The sequence below is a fragment of the Fukomys damarensis genome, unplaced genomic scaffold (assembly GCF_012274545.1).
Source record: "Fukomys damarensis isolate Sample0158 unplaced genomic scaffold, DMR_v1.0_HiC HiC_scaffold_38, whole genome shotgun sequence".
Lineage (NCBI taxonomy): Eukaryota > Metazoa > Chordata > Mammalia > Rodentia > Bathyergidae > Fukomys > Fukomys damarensis.
In genome coordinates this window covers 77399570-77417050 of record NW_022900950.1, presented here as the reverse complement: position 1 = coordinate 77417050, position 17481 = coordinate 77399570, and the positions used below count along the sequence as shown (strand labels likewise).

The window sequence follows — 17481 nt, the reverse complement described above, 5'->3', positions numbered from 1 at the left end:
GATATCTAACATGTACCAATAAAAATAGTAAAGTGACACAATAAATGATGTCAACACTATAAAACATTTCCATAGAAAAATGCAAACACATCCAGTAGGTTATATCTTTAACTAATATTTAGAATGTTAGAAGTCTCTTTTAAAAGGTTAAACTGCATTAGGTAAACCAAGTGAGTATGAAGAAAAAAAAATAGAAATATATTTACTAGCCTTAATATATTCAGCTTAAAATATTAACGCTGAAAACTGGCTTCACTGCTGCCTGTTTAGATTTAGCATTTTATGTTCAAAAGTAAACGCACAGTGGCGCACGCCTGTAATCCCAGCACTCGGGAGGCTGAGGCAGGAGGATCGCTGTGACTTCAAGACCAGCCTGGGCTACCTAGTGAGTTCCAGATCAGTCTCAACTACGTAGTGAGACCCTGTCTCAAAAAACAGAAACAAAAAAAAGCAAATGCATATAGTATGTAAGGCATGCATCTATGACTTGCTTATGAATCCGGCAAAAGACAAGAAAAATACCGGATTCAGTCCCATACGCAGCACGTCCCCCCATTCCCTGGTGTGCATGTTACTAAGCGCTGCCCGGAAGTGGTGAATGGTGTTTACATTTTCCATAAGTAATATTTGAGATTTATAAATTGCATTTGTAGCAAGTTGCAGAGATCACTGCTTTGGTTTCGGCAGTAATTCTACATAATGATATTGGGAATAAATAAACAGCAATTAAATGGGGACATGACTACTCCTCATAGACTAAGTTTAAATCCAATATGTTCATCCGTTTTCTAACCTTTCCACTCTGCTAGAAAGCACTGCCTTACTATTCTGCCTCTACCAATTCTGACCCCCCTTAAAGTGATGTAAAACTGAGAAATAAGTAAGCATGAGACTTTCAAAAGAAATGAAAATCATAAATAATAAAATCGGTAGAATTTGGTGGAAAATTACAGCGCTTAATATTGATACAAAAATGTTTACAAAAACTAAAATTTTAGTGATGAGGATACCCAATTACAGCAAGGCTATCCAATCGCGGGTTACATTGTTTTATCACCAGGATAAAATGATTTCTGAGAAAAAAGTGAAGCAAAACATGAAGATTTTCAGTATCTTCCATTCAAGAACTGGCTCGAATATGCTCATTAGCAAGATTCTTCAGCAACAGTTACCTTTACGACAATTACGACAATTTTCAAATTGGGCCAAAGACAGACAACCAAAAAAGACTAAAAATAGTAGCTGAAGCAGAGGAAGGAATCCACTCCACAAGACACATGCGTTTGCTCAGACCAGGAGCGAAATGTGACTTCACCAAGCCCAGCGGAAGACCCACTTGGGAGCTTTGTCTCCCACGCTCCATGGTGATTAGTTCTTTCCGCATTGCTGAAAGGATCACTCCCTTGTCTTCCGGGCTCAGGGAGCACAAGGAGGAGACCATCAGACTGGACACCGTCACGCCCGCACTTACTACCTGCGGATCCATCCTCCCGACCAACCCTCGCGCTGCTTTTCTGAGTCTAACCCCTGCGTGCCAATGGCCCAGCCAGCGTCCCTGAAGTGAGCGGACCCCTCTGAACGCAGGATTTCCTTGAAAACTCCTGCCCTGAAATCTAATTTTGAAGATGGAAACTGCACCCAGGTTACCTAGAAATCCACTCATTTTTCCTCTGAAAGAAATGTCACAGCGTCCGAAGAAACGGAAGGGAGACAGTGAGCAAATGTAGGGTGCAGAGAAGACAGGAGAAAACTGCCAGACGAAGCGCGCAAAGTACACGTTCTCTAACCGCGGCGACTGTAGCAGCACTAATCATCCAACAAGTGGCTCCTGCCCTTATTCTCAAGTTAAGATTGGGCTTTCTAAGAAAGATACGCATAACATCAGCTTAGAAAACAACTATACTCATCTTTTAAAATACACAAGCCTCTTAAGGATCTATTGTTATTCAACCATACAAACTGTGAAAGCATTTATTCTATAGCAGTCATCATACTGCAAATTTGGTCACAATGCCATTATCTTGTTAAAAGTAAACCAATACCATTTCAAAAGATTTTGGAGGGGGAAATAAATACCAAGTTACACAAAACGAAACACTGATATAAATATGTATTAAGATGTACTCATCAATTGACCAGAAAGTTTTATTCAGTACTTTCTAAGTGAAAAAAAAAAAAAAAAAAAAAACACCAGGGCACTAAATTACACCTTGAAAAGAACCATATGTTCGCTTTTTCTAAATTGTAACAGTCAAAATAATTTGTCAGATGAAGTTATTTTCAACAGGTCAGAGGATGGACGGAGAGGAAAATATAGCAACTGCAATAAACACACTGCAAAGTGGAGATGATTAGAATACAAAAATAGCACTGCAGCGTCTGAATGACTAGAGACGTTCAGAAGTGCGGAGACAGAGGAGACTGTCATGGGGAAAGGAACGTGTGGTGTCTCACTTGTCCAAGCTGAAGAACCAGGTAGGAATAGAACACCAGCTGAGTGAATTCTCTCGCTTTTAGATAGTTTGCTATAGCAATCTCAATTACAGTACTGTACAATGGAGCGTATGGCGATAGAAGTTCAGAAGTTTCAGAACGAAAGGATACATTCTGCTTGCCTGTGAAATGTTCTTTCTCATCTTTTCTAGGCCAGTCCAGATGTGTAGGTATAGTTCCTCCCTGCCAGCAGGTGGAGATAGTAAAATTGAGTCTTGCGTGACCTCAAGTCCTAATCTAGGTGGTTCAGAATCTTCAGTTTCGTATTTTGGATGTCAAAAAAAAAAAAAAACTGATCGAAAGACATATAAAGCTTGTCAAAAAGCTGAGTCAGTCAAGTGAGCTTTTTATTCATGGTCACTTGCACTAATCTGTACAGGAGAGGGTCTTGGCTGGCACAGAAAAAGACACAAGAAAGAGCATTATTTGGTAGGCTCTATCCGTGTTCTCAGTGTTCCCAGAGCCTTCACATTCACTCAACTGATACTATTTATCATCTGCTCAGAACTGCTGGTTACTGGCCAGAAGGTCTCATAAAGGTTATCTAATTAATGCTACCAATAGGCTTGTGACGTCATTACTGTCCTCTAACATCTTGTCCCTGAATCAGTGTTTTTAAAGCTCTATATGGTGAGCTGACTGCCACGTGCCATGTTTGTTTGGTCCTCCTGCTGGACCCTTTAAGCTTTTCAGATTTAGGTAGACCCACTACTTCCTTCTTTCTATCCAGAAAGGGACTTTGAAGCTGGAAAGTCATTGGCTGGTGGTTAAATCTGGTTTTGATTTGTTTGTTTGTTTTCAGTTCAATTGAATACAAGTCCCCAATAGTTTTCTAGCAAAGGATTCAAAAAGGTTGAAGTGCAGTCACTTTGTAGAGACTGAATAGATGATCAGAAATGTCAGGGTTCCAGCACAGAGCTTTGTGGAAAAGTCTGTTTGAAGACCACACATTTGTGATCAAATTCAGGGAGGAAAGCACTGAAACGTCTGACTGCTGATAAGAACTTCCAAACAATAAAACTCATTCTCCCAAGGCTAAGCCGAGAACACGTAAGCACACCTTGAAGATGACAGAGAAGGACTGAAGAACACTCAGACCTGAACTGAACAGGATGGAGTTATTCCTGTTGTGTCATCCAACATTCAGCACAGTGCTAAACGCACAGTATGCAGTTAATAAACATTTGTGGATGGGTAGAGCATCCTACGAAAGTCTTCCCTGCAATCATATTTAGGAACACAATTTTGCAGACAAAAAGATTACTTAACGGGTTGCAGCTTGGACTACCACTGCTTTCTGGAAGTATTTACATGTGTATCTATTTCAACACTGCGGGTTGAACCCAAGGCCTTCTCACTGAGTTACAGCTCCAACCCTGAGGTGGGATTTTCATGCCCAGATAGAATACCGAAGCCTTATTACTACTGGCACTGACCAAAGGCTGTGTACCGAACATGGTGTAGTTGCACCATTATACAATTTTGGTGTCTCCGTCTCCCTTATACAGGTGTACACTGACATTCTGCAGCCTGGTTGGGTGTGAGCTCCGTTACAGAGTTCCATCAGAACTCACAGAGGCTGATATCGCTATACTGTGGAAAGTCAGGAGAGGTTCTAACACACCCCCGTACCCCCTTAGTGTTAAATTTTAAAACAAGGTCTCACATTAAGTCACTAAATCTCCCAGGCTGGGCTCAGACTTGTGATCTTCCTCCCTGAGCACTGGGATCACAGGCAAAAACCATTCTTCCTTCATGCTTTTTTAATGTGAACTTAAGAATTGCCAAACGTCACACCATATGTGAGTGGATAGCAGCAACCTACTGTCTTGACATAAAGTATTAAATTCGCCTTTGTACTTACTTCACTATCACCTTATCTATAAAACTTCTAACAGTGTAAGTATTTCACCTAAAAAGCCTCGTGCTCAGCAAATAAATTATTAGGTTACTGTCTGAAATAAAAAGTCAAGTATTCGCTTTAAAAAAAAGATTCACCCCATCTTAGCAAGATGTGGGAGCCACACATACAAGGATAAATGAAGAATCTGACATTTTCTGTTCACCACTCTCTTCCTGCCATAATTCCTGCCCAAACCCTGTCTGCGACAGCCTGATGCTTTTACTTTTCTGTCCCAGATGTGAGGTACAAAGGTAACGCTGAGAACTGCTTTTCACTACTGTGGTGTGGCGGGGAAAGACAGCACCAGTATGGGAAATAGTGTGCCAGCAAAATGACCCAGACAGAAAAGTATCATGGTGTAGGAAACTGGTGAGACGGAAACAAACCTTAACATGATCTACTGAATAATGTCTATAATCCTCTGTTCCTTTATAATTGCTCTAATTATAAAACTAGCCTTCGAAATTCCTCCAGTATGCTCCACTGCTGAACCAAGGATTTAGAAACAAAAGCTATCTTTTGATCCTTTTAAGCCAATGTCTTGGGAAAGTCTTCAGAATGCAATGAAAGCTACGGACACCCAAACCAGAACATTATCCTCTAAATACCTCTGCAGGGTTAGCACACAGCAGCACGGGGCTTCCAAGCACTCCCCAACACCCAGAGACTATCTGTCAACCATTTTATCTACCTGACAATCAAGGTGGAGCACACTTTCTCCAAGAATAGCACTGCCATTATAAAGCAAAACAAAGTAGTTGAATTTCATTCCACAGTGGGAAGAGCTAAGTGGTGTCTCAGTTTTGTTGGTTTTGTTTATTGATAGCTTGCAGTGCCCAGGATCAAACCCTGAGCCTCCCGCATGCTATGTAAGCTATGTCTCTAGCCCTAGGTGATGTTTGCACGCACACGCACATGCACACAATTAGCATGTTTTTTACATAGAAATAATGACAATATTTCTCATAGTTCTAATGCAACTGTATAAAAGTATTTTACTTGCTGTCAGAAAATAGTACCTTTAATGAATAATTTAGAATCTGAGAATTCTTTACAGGTATTGTTTAAAAAAAATATTCTGGCTGTCAACACAGGTCAGGAAACTGTGCATCACTAGCATGCCCAAGGCCCTGGGTTCAATCCCCAGCAAAGAACCTCCTCCAGAAATCAATTTTACAGGACACATTTTAAAGGAGTTGTTTAGAATTATTTCTATAAAAGAATATGAGAATTAATTTGCTTGTCTATATTTCAATGGAAAGATTTATCATCGCTCCCACAATTTGAAGTATGCTGCTTTTTTAGTATAATCACAAATGATAAGCCATGGAAACATTTTCCAGACTGATTTTAAAAGTTTTTTATCATCAATGAACCACCAGCTACCAATGGGAGTGCGTGACAGCCCTGATTCATCTTGTTAGCCCCTTTTCACTCATAGGCAAGGCCACAGAGCCGCACCCTCTTCAACTGGAGTTGGTTTTTCAAGATTCTATCTCAGTCATTCTTCTACCATTACAAATCCATACTCTTTACATCAGTAGCTCAGATCTCTAAGTCACAAAGGCATGCTCTGCTCTGACCTCATGACCGATTTCTCAGCCCAACTCTCTCCTCTATGTAACTTCCTCATTTCTACTCGTGGAATCACTTTGTAATTTCACTTCTGTTTATGACAGCACGGTCGATTTAATATGGGGAGAATAGAGTTAAACAGGTCAGGCACGTGTGGTCAGAGCTCCATAGGTACTCATTACTGTTTTGCAGTTTCCTTCAACAAGAATCACTCACCCTGTGCGTGCCCTGCTCTTCCTCTTCCTTCGCAGGGGGTCAGCTTTCCAGCCCTCCAACCCAACAGTTGTGTTTTCTTCAACCAACAGCAATGGACATATATTTGCCTTAAGGCTATTTTAAATGAATAGATAACCTAATTTTGGAGAGTCAATTTAGGAAGTAAAATACTGCACCTTATTGCCTATTCATGCCTGTTCACTAAGTTTCTAAGTGAATGAAGTTTACAGTTATAGCTAGTTCTGATTTGAATTTTATTCTTTATGTCTCCTTAATATTTTTGTCATACACAAAGGGTTCATTTTAGCATTAATCCAACTGGAAGTCATCTTTGTCTAATTAAAAAAATACATTCCTTGCATAATGTCACAAAGACATTTTTATATTATACATAGCTCCATGTTTTAAAATATACATTTATTAAAAATGAAATGCATATTTATTCATGGTTTGAATGGTATTTAGCTTATTTTCCCATGTGGACAATGCCTATTCTTACACTTATTGTAGAATTCAGACTTTCTTCCTGTCGCAAGTAGCACAACGTTAAGCTCAGGGGAATCCATTCCTGCCCTGTTTTGCTTCTTATACAAAAACACATTGTTAATCAATTATAATGGAGACTGATGCCCCGTTCCCTCTGGTCCTTTCTTCTCTTCCTTTCTCTTTGCAGTACTGAGGATGGCCCCCAGGGACTGGACACGCCCCCTACTACCACGGGCCCTCTTCTCTACGTCAGTACAGCTTTGCCAGACAAGTTCCATGCAACTGCACGAATTTCACTGTAACTATGTTTGCTTTATAAAATTAGGAAAACTTTACAAAACTACACCATTAAATGCACCCACCAGTAATCGTATGATTTACTTGTCAATTTGTTGACATTTTATATATGCTTTTCCTTCCAGTACTACTTAAATAACTCCAAAGACAGCTACCGTGGATAAAGGAGGCCAAGCATGACACACCCAGAACAACCAACGAGCCGATACACTGTCAACTGGGAAATGCTGGTGCTCGCTTTGGCACAACAGCCTGAAGCCCATCCAAGGGCACAGGATAACACCAGATGGACACGAGAGAGGGCAACCACTGCTATCTCCCTCAGGAGCCAGGGCTGTGAAAATTCTTGAAGTATTGGTTGCCTCACCCCCAGTGTGAAAGACTTTGCCCAACTTTAAATCATATTCATAGGACTTCTCAGTTCTCTCATTGCTATTAAGCTTTAATTATTTTCACAAAGACTTTACAGACCTTCATTTAAAGAGCAGTATTGAATGCAGTGGCAATGAATCAGATCTTTGCTTTGTTATGTTTACCAGGGAGGTCTTTATCACATTAAGTTGTTCTTTGGTATGCAGAACTCTGAAATTGTCTCACTGACATAGGATTGGCTTTGCTGATTTCCTCTCCTTTCAGAGTGTGCATTTCCCAAAAGCTGGGATCTCCCCTGTCTGCAAGTGGTGGAGTACAGTGTCATACGTGATACACAACACACATCTGCTGCATGAATAAATTTGTATTTAATGATGTGGCTTAAATGTAGCTATAGAAATAGACTTTGTCTTAACTACTTAAGGAATGTGTAATCTTCCCATCCAGTAAGAGAATACCAAAAACACATGAGATCACAGCAGGAGCTAGTAATAAATTAGAGGTCTATTTCACTAAAAGTGGTGACTTTCCTATTCACATCTCTACTGATCCCGTCTTCCCTTCATGTGTTTCTACATATTCATCACCCTCTAACGTCTTGTTTAACTCTTATTTTACCTTCATAGTATTTTCTTCTGCGGCTCTTCTGCTCTCCTACCCACGTACGGAACCTGAAGCAATTTCATTAGAAATAAAGCTTCAAGTCTTTCAGAACAGACAGTATTTCCTAGTGTTATAAAACCACAAGGCTGAGGCGAGCTTAAGGAAATATTTTAAGTCTTGAGTGAACAGGTGAGCACATGACATGTTATTGTCTTCTGCTTCTCAGGTTTCCTTCTGGGTATATTGTTTCTGTGAAATTAACTCTTCTCTATCATCTTCTCCAACAAGGTATCCTCACTGCTGCATTTCAACGAGTTTTATTCTCCTCACTTACAATAAGTTGAAATCATAAAGCTGCTTCCATGGGGCTTATTAATCCACACTTACTTTTAATGAAATACAGGGTGAATGCTTCAAAGGAATGCTCAATCTTCAGCAGCTGATCCATTAACACCATGGAGATTAAGGAGTCTTTTAACATTGAGCTACTTCCTAAGGGCAACTGAGGGACTCCCACCAGTACATGCCCACACATTTTCCTGGAACTTTACCCAATTTTAATAGAATTCTTTTGTCTATGATGTCTTGTTGCAGTTCTATGCTTCATGAAACCTGTTTAAAAGTCTCATTAAATTAAAGGTAGAAAAATAACAGCAAACAATGAATGCTGAGTGCTCCTAAGCATCAAATGCTAAAGTTGATGTAAAATCTTAAAGTCAAACAGGACATATGTTAACATGCAGGAGCTGTTCTGTGTGCACAGGCTGATGAAAAAACACTGGGAAGGGAGAGGCCATCCATAGGGCTCAGCCTTTGCTGCTCTCAACTGCTCAGTTCCAAGCAGCAGCTGCAACTTCTCTTAAGTGGCTGCCAACACAGGAGTTCTAACGGGCTCACCATGGGAAGTGCACAGGAAATTCCTTGAAAGTATTAGTACTAAAATATTTTCCTGGAAGAGGCTGCACATCAAGAAAACAAACTAATAATTGCAAGAAACTAATATGAGTCTAACCAAAAAGGCAATGTGTTATTCTGATTTTGTGATTCACAGATCGACTGCAGTTACAATAAAAAGTTGGAATGAATGAACTTTACTGTAGTAAATGGCCCACGTGTTAGTTAGAGACCCCACCTGCGACCATGCTCAGCTATTTTAAAGCCTTTAATCATTTCTGCTCAACATGTGAATATTATGTTTTTACATATGGACTAAATATAAAGCTCATATAAAAATTTTTAATTCAAATGCAAATTACTTAAGAATGGTGATTTATTAAGGAAATGTACACAAGATACACTCCAAAAGGCTTGAGCTTTAATGAAAGTATTCTAAAAATAATATTGTAGATTTAGTAATATTACAATATACAAGTGATTTAAAAGAGTTGTAGAGTAGCTTGTTACATGTAAGTGGTCATGCAAACATGAGAATTTCACTCATGTTTTATACATAGAAGGTAATCTGGAGATGTATTAATGTCATGCTTATTATACTGTGCTACTGTTATAGGATTCTGAAAGCTAACTCTCAAATGGTTTTTGTAATAAATCTACATTTTTAACTTCCTAGTAATTCAAGAGCAAATTTTTTCCCATTAAGTTTACTGGTACACTTTAGGTACACAGTGCAGTTACATTCATCATTGGGATCTCGTACCTTTACGTGACAGATCTTGGTTCTCATTTTCTCTGCATCCCCTGCTCTCCCTTCACCCCTTTCACCCTTCCCGATTTACAAAGACTTTTTCTTCATGTTTCTTTTCTCATATTTTCCCTTCTTTCCTTCCCCCATCCTTCCCACTTCCTTTACTCCTTTAGGTGTTTTCTTCGTATTTCACATTACCAATTATACATTTTGATCCTTATTTACACTTTTAGCTTTTCACACCACAGAAACGCTTCGGTATTTACACATGTGTGTCAGATTTATTTCAGTTAAGGGTATGGCCTCAACGTGCATCCACTTAGCTATAAAGGTCTCAAGAGCAAATTTTTTAAAACTATTAATGAGTTAATACTAATCTATAAAACCACAAAAACACCTAACTTTAGGTTATAAAAATAAACCTCTTATTAAAAGTCCAGACACAATACAAGATCATTACAACTCTAATTTGGCACTGTGGATTAGCAATCATAGTTTTGTCTACTCAGATTGAACCACAGCAGTCACAGTTGTGCCACAGACCGAGCTTACCATTTTGTATGTGCTAATAAGATAATATACCAAAACGAAGGTGCACACACACACACACACACACACACACACACACACACACAGAGACATATTTACATACCCTCTAGTCAATAACCCCGAAGTTTAGACAATTTCTGGTGCAGATATGGAATTCTGGGGGAACCACAGTGATGAATGTATGACATGGAAGAAACGCACACAAGACTTTAGGATTTGTTGTCTCCAGCACACACATTAGCACAGGATCGGTGCAGTCCAATGCACCATCTCGTTGACCCAAGACTTCAAAGGGTCAGCCTGTGTCTCAGTCCTCACACAAAGGCCCTGCACACAATGGCATCATGGCATGTGTCTCCCGAGGCTTGGCTTTCGAACTCACACGCTTTGCCGCCTAAGCTTTTAGGCCTTCCCTGTTCTATTACAGACAGATGTGTTTAGCTTTCATCTCCTTAACTGCACTGGATTTACTTAAGGCCACAAGACACATGTTCTTGTACACTCCTTTCAACATTCCATGTTAATCTTCCTGACAGAATCTCACTTCACTCCATCTTTGAGAACAAATGCTTCTGTGCAAAACAGGCACTTTAAAAAGTACGCAGCTATTTTAGAACTGCTATGAATTTTATCATTCATTTGTGTGTATAGTCTTCTGTTAAAATCTTTACATTGAAAGAATGTACACATATATAATTATAAATGAACAGAGATTTAATAATGCATGAAACATCATGCTGCTGTCTCCTACCCACAAAATCCCGAAGTGATCGTGAGAGCCAAAGCGCTCTATGTTATTCTGCTGCTTTCCTATACCACTGTTTCTGAAAGTGAATCATTACACCATTAGTGGTTCTTAATATGATCTTCAGTACTACATAAAATGATGTTATTTTAACGACTGATAATTCATTTTGTGGATAATAAATGTACTCAAATGACATTTTTCCATGGGTGTCTCCCATGCCTTTCTTTTACATTTCTTAAAGAAAAAAAAAAGTCCATCAATGTAAGGAAAAATGTTTAGAGAATAATAACACAAATTGATATGATTTTGGTAAAAGTTGTGACAGCCTGTAATGGGTTATATTTTATATTTTAAGATGAAGATTTTAAACGCTATGAAGATGGAACCAAGGCCGATGTGTTCACTGTTTTAATCCCTAAAACACACTTTGGATTTATTATACTGTTAATAATATTTGATGAAAGAACATATGTGATATATAAGTGATAAACTCTAGCACTTACCAAAAAGATCACAAATATTAGTTCTGAACAAAAAAAAAATCTTCTATGAAAAGTACCTTTTTGATATGGGACATTAAATTGTGAAAAGCTTACAAAATATGATGGATGATATAAAACACAGCTGTGTGTTATATAATTAAAAGATTTAAGCACAATAAATAAGGAAGGGAAAAATACATCATAAAATGTTTTCAAAGAACTAAATACATCATGGCGTCAACCAAGCTCTTTGAATCCCTTAACCAGCTTTCAAGACCTGAACGTGACACTTACTCTGGTTTCTAAGATAGGCCTGGAAATGAGGAAGACTCGAACCGAAACCTATGACTACGGAGACAGCTGATAGGTCCTGACCAAAGTTTCCACAAATGACAAACTCAGTGCAGTAGGAACAAAAAAATAAACCAGCAGCCTCGCTATGATTCCACTCAAAAAACAAGACAGCCAATCCACCTGAAATAGAGGAAGGAAGACACTTAATATCCTCTTCACTCAGATGTCACACCTGAGCAGACATGGTGTTGCTAGGAGACCAAATAAGTGTTTGTTAATTATAATTACAATGCCTCGTTCGGTTTACAACCCCAAACACGCACGGTCATTTAGATATGAAGTGCAATTTTCAAGCAACAAAGCCCAAACAACTGAGGGGTGCAAATGAAAGGAGGGGCAATGGCAGGAGTTGGGGTGACGTGCGGGACACTGCCAGCCAGCTGTCAGGAGCAGGGTGTGTTCGGGGCAGCTCTGGAGACCGATGGGGCTGCATCCGCACGTGTCTCAGACCCCGCTTCTGGGTCGGAGAACAGAGACTCAGAGGCACAGGACCAAAGTTGCCCCAACCTTATGTCACAGACTGCCTACCGCAGGGGGCTGCCTAAGTGTCAGGCTCCCTACTTGACTGGAGAGGACACTGGAAAGGGAATTCAACCATCTCTGGGGGGCATGTGGAGCCCTTTAAAGAAATCCCCTCCTCTCTGCTAGCAAACAGCAGGGCCCACGAGACATCTCCTAATTCAAACAGGTAAATGGAAAAAATATAGGAAGACTATGAAGGAAGAAGCCTTGCAGTACAACCAAAAGGTGAGCTTTGATCCTGACAAATCAGGGGAACAAAACCTATCTCAAAAGCGATTTAACATGGAAACTGAAAGGAACAATTAAAAAATGGTTTCGTATGATCGATAAAATGCAGAGGAACCAATTACCTCGAGGCAGGCCAGAAGTCAGCAGACAGGAAAAACACAGAAAGGTGATTCACCCGAGAACAAGAGCTGCTCCGAAACAAAATCAAATGGGAAAACCACAAAGAATACAACACTGTGGCCCTGGTGTGGGGGTAAAGAGGTTCTATCCACTCTCAGTCATTTCCCCATAGCATTTCGAATAATAACAAAATCACTGGGAAAACGAACTTCCTCTAAGATTCTCCTTAAAGAAAATGAATGCAAATAAGAAGTCGGTTCTTTTCAGTCCTACAAACACACCTGAGTAACATTCTCCTTATGACAAGACCTCAAGTACTGCATCTCAAATATTTTTGCTTGGCTAGATCTATTCACTCTCTCAATCTCAGCACAGACGTCCCCTCTCTCATCTGCGGTGAAGTCCAGACACTGTAATGCACTGCTTCCTAGCAGGCTATAATTGCCTTTCATGGCACACATAATTAATGCCATTAGACCAACTCCTTGGTATTTGCTTTTTTAGTTAGAAGGATAAATTCTCTGTCCCAGGGCTTCCCTCTGGTCTGGGACATGGAAAGCATTCCCAAGTATTTATGAATTCCTAAATGGGTGCATGGGCGGGAGGACAGATGGAGTTCTCTGTGACTTGCCCCTCTAGAGCCGTGAGCAAATAAAAGATAAAACAGATTTGTCATGAGGGTGTGAGCAAGGAGTAGTGAAGTCCAGTCTGATTCAATCATTTCATGCAGAGTTCTCCCAAAATTGTTTGGCCAAGTAGGGCAGCCAGAACTTGACTAGTGATAGAATTCACCAAAAAGCACGACAGAAGTTATAATTGGTCAACCGTTTTGAATATTACTCCTTGGCTCAAAAACAGAGCTGGTCTCGCTGTGAGAAACGAAGGAATACAAAATTATTGCTCTACCATTCAAAAATTGTCCTGCCTCTATTTCCTCTGCCACAGATTATTCTTTCAAGTCCATTTTATAATTCCCTAATAGAGTCAGAGCTTTGAAAACAGGAAACAATGACTTCCACTAGAAGGGACTGCAACAAAGCAGCCCTGTGTCTAACTGATCTTTGTTCTTCCAAAGACCGACAACGGGAAGCCTGACACTCTGTAGCTCCTCAATAAACAGGCCTTACTTTAAGCCTCTGTAGGGATTTGCTAACTGTGTGAAGAAGAGTAATTTAAAGAACATCGCTGTTTGCAATGCCGATCCGTTCTCTAACAGTGTGGGTAATACAGATCCCCCAATGAGGGTCTTACATATAGCACATGTGCGACGTTGAGTTTCATCTTTTCACGTTATCCACTCTTCTGGAAGTTTCTTTACATCTTTTCGAAAAATACATCAATTCAATCCTTCCACCAATCCTTCTTAGAAACCACACTAAGGAAAGGTTTGTCCCTGCTGGTTGATGGTGAAAATTAATTAAAATATATTACCTCAAGAGAGACATAGTTCCATATTCTTGGTAACAAAAATATGCTACCAAGACATGAAGCCAACATCCAATCTGAGGCAACAGTAACTGCAGAGCCACATTGAGAAAGCAAAGCATTTTAGATTCCAGTTCCTCAGTCCTTAAGTTGCTTACTTTATACTTAACTGAATGTCTCTCTTTGGTAAGAAGTTTAACAGCAGTGATAGAGACAACCCAGGGAATTCTCCAATCACACACATGCACACCACACACACACAGCCCACAGAAAAGTTAGTGCCACTAGCAAATATTATTTATCAATCAGAAAAAACTGGATAAGAGGCTTTAGATCTCTAAATAAACAACAGGACATTTGCTCCAAATTCTAAGGTTCTACAGCACGATTTATGGACATTTCCTAGCAGTTTTCACCATGCAGATGTTCAGTTCTTGGGATTTTAAATAATAACACACCATTTTCCCTTCCTGAAATAAACAGTTCTTTTGAAGCCTCTAGTAATATGCAAAGTACAATTATCAATTACTTTTGCAATCATACATTACAAGGCAGATTTAGCAACTGAATGTTTATCTCAAAAATAGTATCCGGGAAGAAAAGGACTAAAGGCGTAGGGAAAGTGGGAAGGGTAGAGGAAAGGTAATAAGGGAAAAGAAAAAAATATGAGAAAGTGAAAAAATGGAAATAAAGTGTTTGTAAATGGGGAGGGGAGGAGAGGATGAAGGGAGGGCAGGGACAAGGGAAAAAATGAGAACCAAGACCTGTCATGTAGAGGTACAAGATCCCAATGATGAATGTAACTGTACTGTATACCTAAAATGTACCAATAAACTAAAGAAAAAAAAAAAAAAGTATCCTGAATCTTACTTAAGAGGCTGTTTTGCAATTGCTCAATTGAAACTGGACACCTTTAATTCGGAAGTGTAATTTGCTTTAATTTGGAAGTTGAGTCTTCTGAGTTTGGCATTCATTATTGATTTTCAATTTTTTTGTAGATAACTTTAAGCAAAGAATTTTCTGACCATAATATTCCAAGGTATATAAGTTGTATTAAGACTCAGGAACCATAAGATAACATTCTATTTCCAAAAGGTCAAAATAATACAAAAATATAACTAATTGCACAGTCCATTTAATGGGCAGGAAAAGCAGAAGTTCAAACCAAGTGTCACTGTACTGTCAGATACCTCTGCCTTTCAGGTCCCACGGTGTCACTTACTGTCACTCATTAATTGTGGGTGAAATCATAACCGTCAATCACTCGTAAGCGCTTCTCTAAATGTACCTTTGCCTGGATCGGAGAATACTCCTTACTTCTGTACTGTCACGGTGCCCTACTCACAACCTCGTGCAATGATGACGGACCTTAGTAATCATCAGATCCAGTTCTGGTGATTTACGGAAGAAGACCTGAGGAGGTTCAATGGGATGCCTGGGTCGGAAGTGTTTGGGTTTTACAGGAACTGAAATGGAAAATGCAGCCAGGTGACTGCTGAATCTTATTCTGTGCCTCACACCCTCTTGCACCATCACTTTCTTCCTCTATACCTACTTTTGCCGAGCTCCAAAACCATGTAGGGTAAATGTGAGGCTGGGGTCACAACAACTTTGTAGAATACCAAATTCTGCAAATTGTTTTCACACTGATGCACTGCCTTGACTTATTACAGCTCCCATTTATGACATGCAGAAAAAGAAATTAATTAGATCACTGCCCGGACCCATTCATGAGCACACAGCACTGAATTCAAGCAGTCTTTGTGTGTTTACTTAAGTTTCTTCTTGATAAAAACAAAGATCTGCAATGTTTTTCATTCTCTCTAGTTATGTTTTTTTTTTTTTAATGTAAAGGCTAATATGAACTGTTATGTTAACTGACTGAATACCTAACGGTAACCTCAACCCTGAGGGGTAACCTTCAGAGGTTCTGTCCCACAACCCACCTAGCTAGCACCTTTGATAAGAGCAGCCACGGACAGTCTTCACATTCGAAAGGCCAGGGGCTCTCTGTTGGGAAACTGCTCACACACACCTGAAAAATGAACTCAAGAACCTCATCTCTATAGGCCATTTAGAATTAGTCCATTCTGACTTTCAGTCAGGGAATTGAAAGCACTTATTCTGTTGTAGGTCTCAAGTGTCCCTTCCCTTCTTTTAATTCAAGTTCTGCTTGAGGGACAGATCCACTCAGGAGGGAACTTTGGGAAAGCAAACACAGCAGGATGGAAAGGGCTTTTCTATCTTCTTGACTTTTCATCTCAGCTACAGTGATTAAACATTTATAAGACTAAGTCCAGAGCTGATTCCAAGGCACAAAAAACAAGAAACAGAAGCCATATCCAGATACCAGTCAAGGATTGTGGAGAAGGATCTCTACAGTTTCCAAGAGCATCACGCTGAAATTCAGAGAGCTGTAACAGAGAATGTGACTTTTCCTGGAGTATCCTGTTGTTACCCATCACTCGAAACCTACACTGGGACCATTTCATTTTCCAGGAGCCTTGTCTGACTCACAGGTAAGAGACTTACAGCCATCTATCTTTCTAATGGGTAATACCTTACACATCTGGATACCTAGAGCCAAGGAGGTGAAATAACTAGACACTCCCTCTTCCTCTTAAGTAAACAACACACAGGAAATGAGAAATGCCAACATTTTCCTTTTTATTTTCAACATTAGCTTCTTAAATATTTAAAACATGTACTAATTTACTAATGATTACAATGAAAGAATTCTAATATCCCATTGAAATCACATTGTGAAAATTCATGTGTTAACAACCAAATACCTTCTTCACTCTTCATTTATGCTTTGGGTTTCTCACATAAGAGACTGCAATATTTAAGCTCATTTGTCTGAATTATTTCACTATTATGGTCTCAAGGTGTATCCACTTCACTGCAAATTACTCAAATGCACCCTACTTTAGGGCACAGTGGTACTCCATTGTGTATAAACACCACATTTTCTTTATCCACTCATCTGTTGATGGATATAAAGGCTGCTTTCAAGATTTACCTATTATGAATTGTGCTGCCATAAGCATGTATCCTTATAATAGAATGTCTTTCTTTTCTGGGGGGAGATACTCAGAAGGAGAATAGCTGAGCTGAGTGCAATTGTTAGTTTTATTATTTTGAGGAATCCCCATACTGATTTCCAGAGAAGTTGTACTAGTTTTCACTCCCACGAACATTCTATAACAATGGAGAAAAATTTGTTTCTCTTGCAGGCTGACCAGAATGTTATTACTGATGTCTCGAAGAGAGTAGTTCTCTCTGGAGTGAGATGGCATCTCCGTGTTATTGGAATTTCTGTTTCTCTAATGGACGGAAACACTGGACATTTTTTCATATATTTATTGGCTACGTGCACTTTTGCTGAGAAATGTCCATCATTTCAGTTGCTCATTTTTCAACTGCATCTTTTATCTCAAGGCATCTAGTGCCATATATATAT

At 39.5% G+C, this 17481-nt stretch overlaps 1 protein-coding gene and 1 long non-coding RNA gene across 7 annotated transcripts in view; one reads left to right on the top strand and one right to left on the bottom strand.

The window, feature by feature from the left end:
• Pdgfc (platelet derived growth factor C) overlaps nucleotides 1-17481 on the bottom strand; it is a 201032-nt gene that overhangs the window by 105247 nt on the left and 78304 nt on the right. The window lies entirely within an intron of this gene.
• LOC109118176 lies at nucleotides 2428-7323 on the top strand. The gene is made up of 3 exons (XR_002025480.1): nucleotides 2428-2475; nucleotides 6861-6971; nucleotides 7096-7323. It is a non-coding gene; the product is annotated as an uncharacterized LOC109118176 (long non-coding RNA).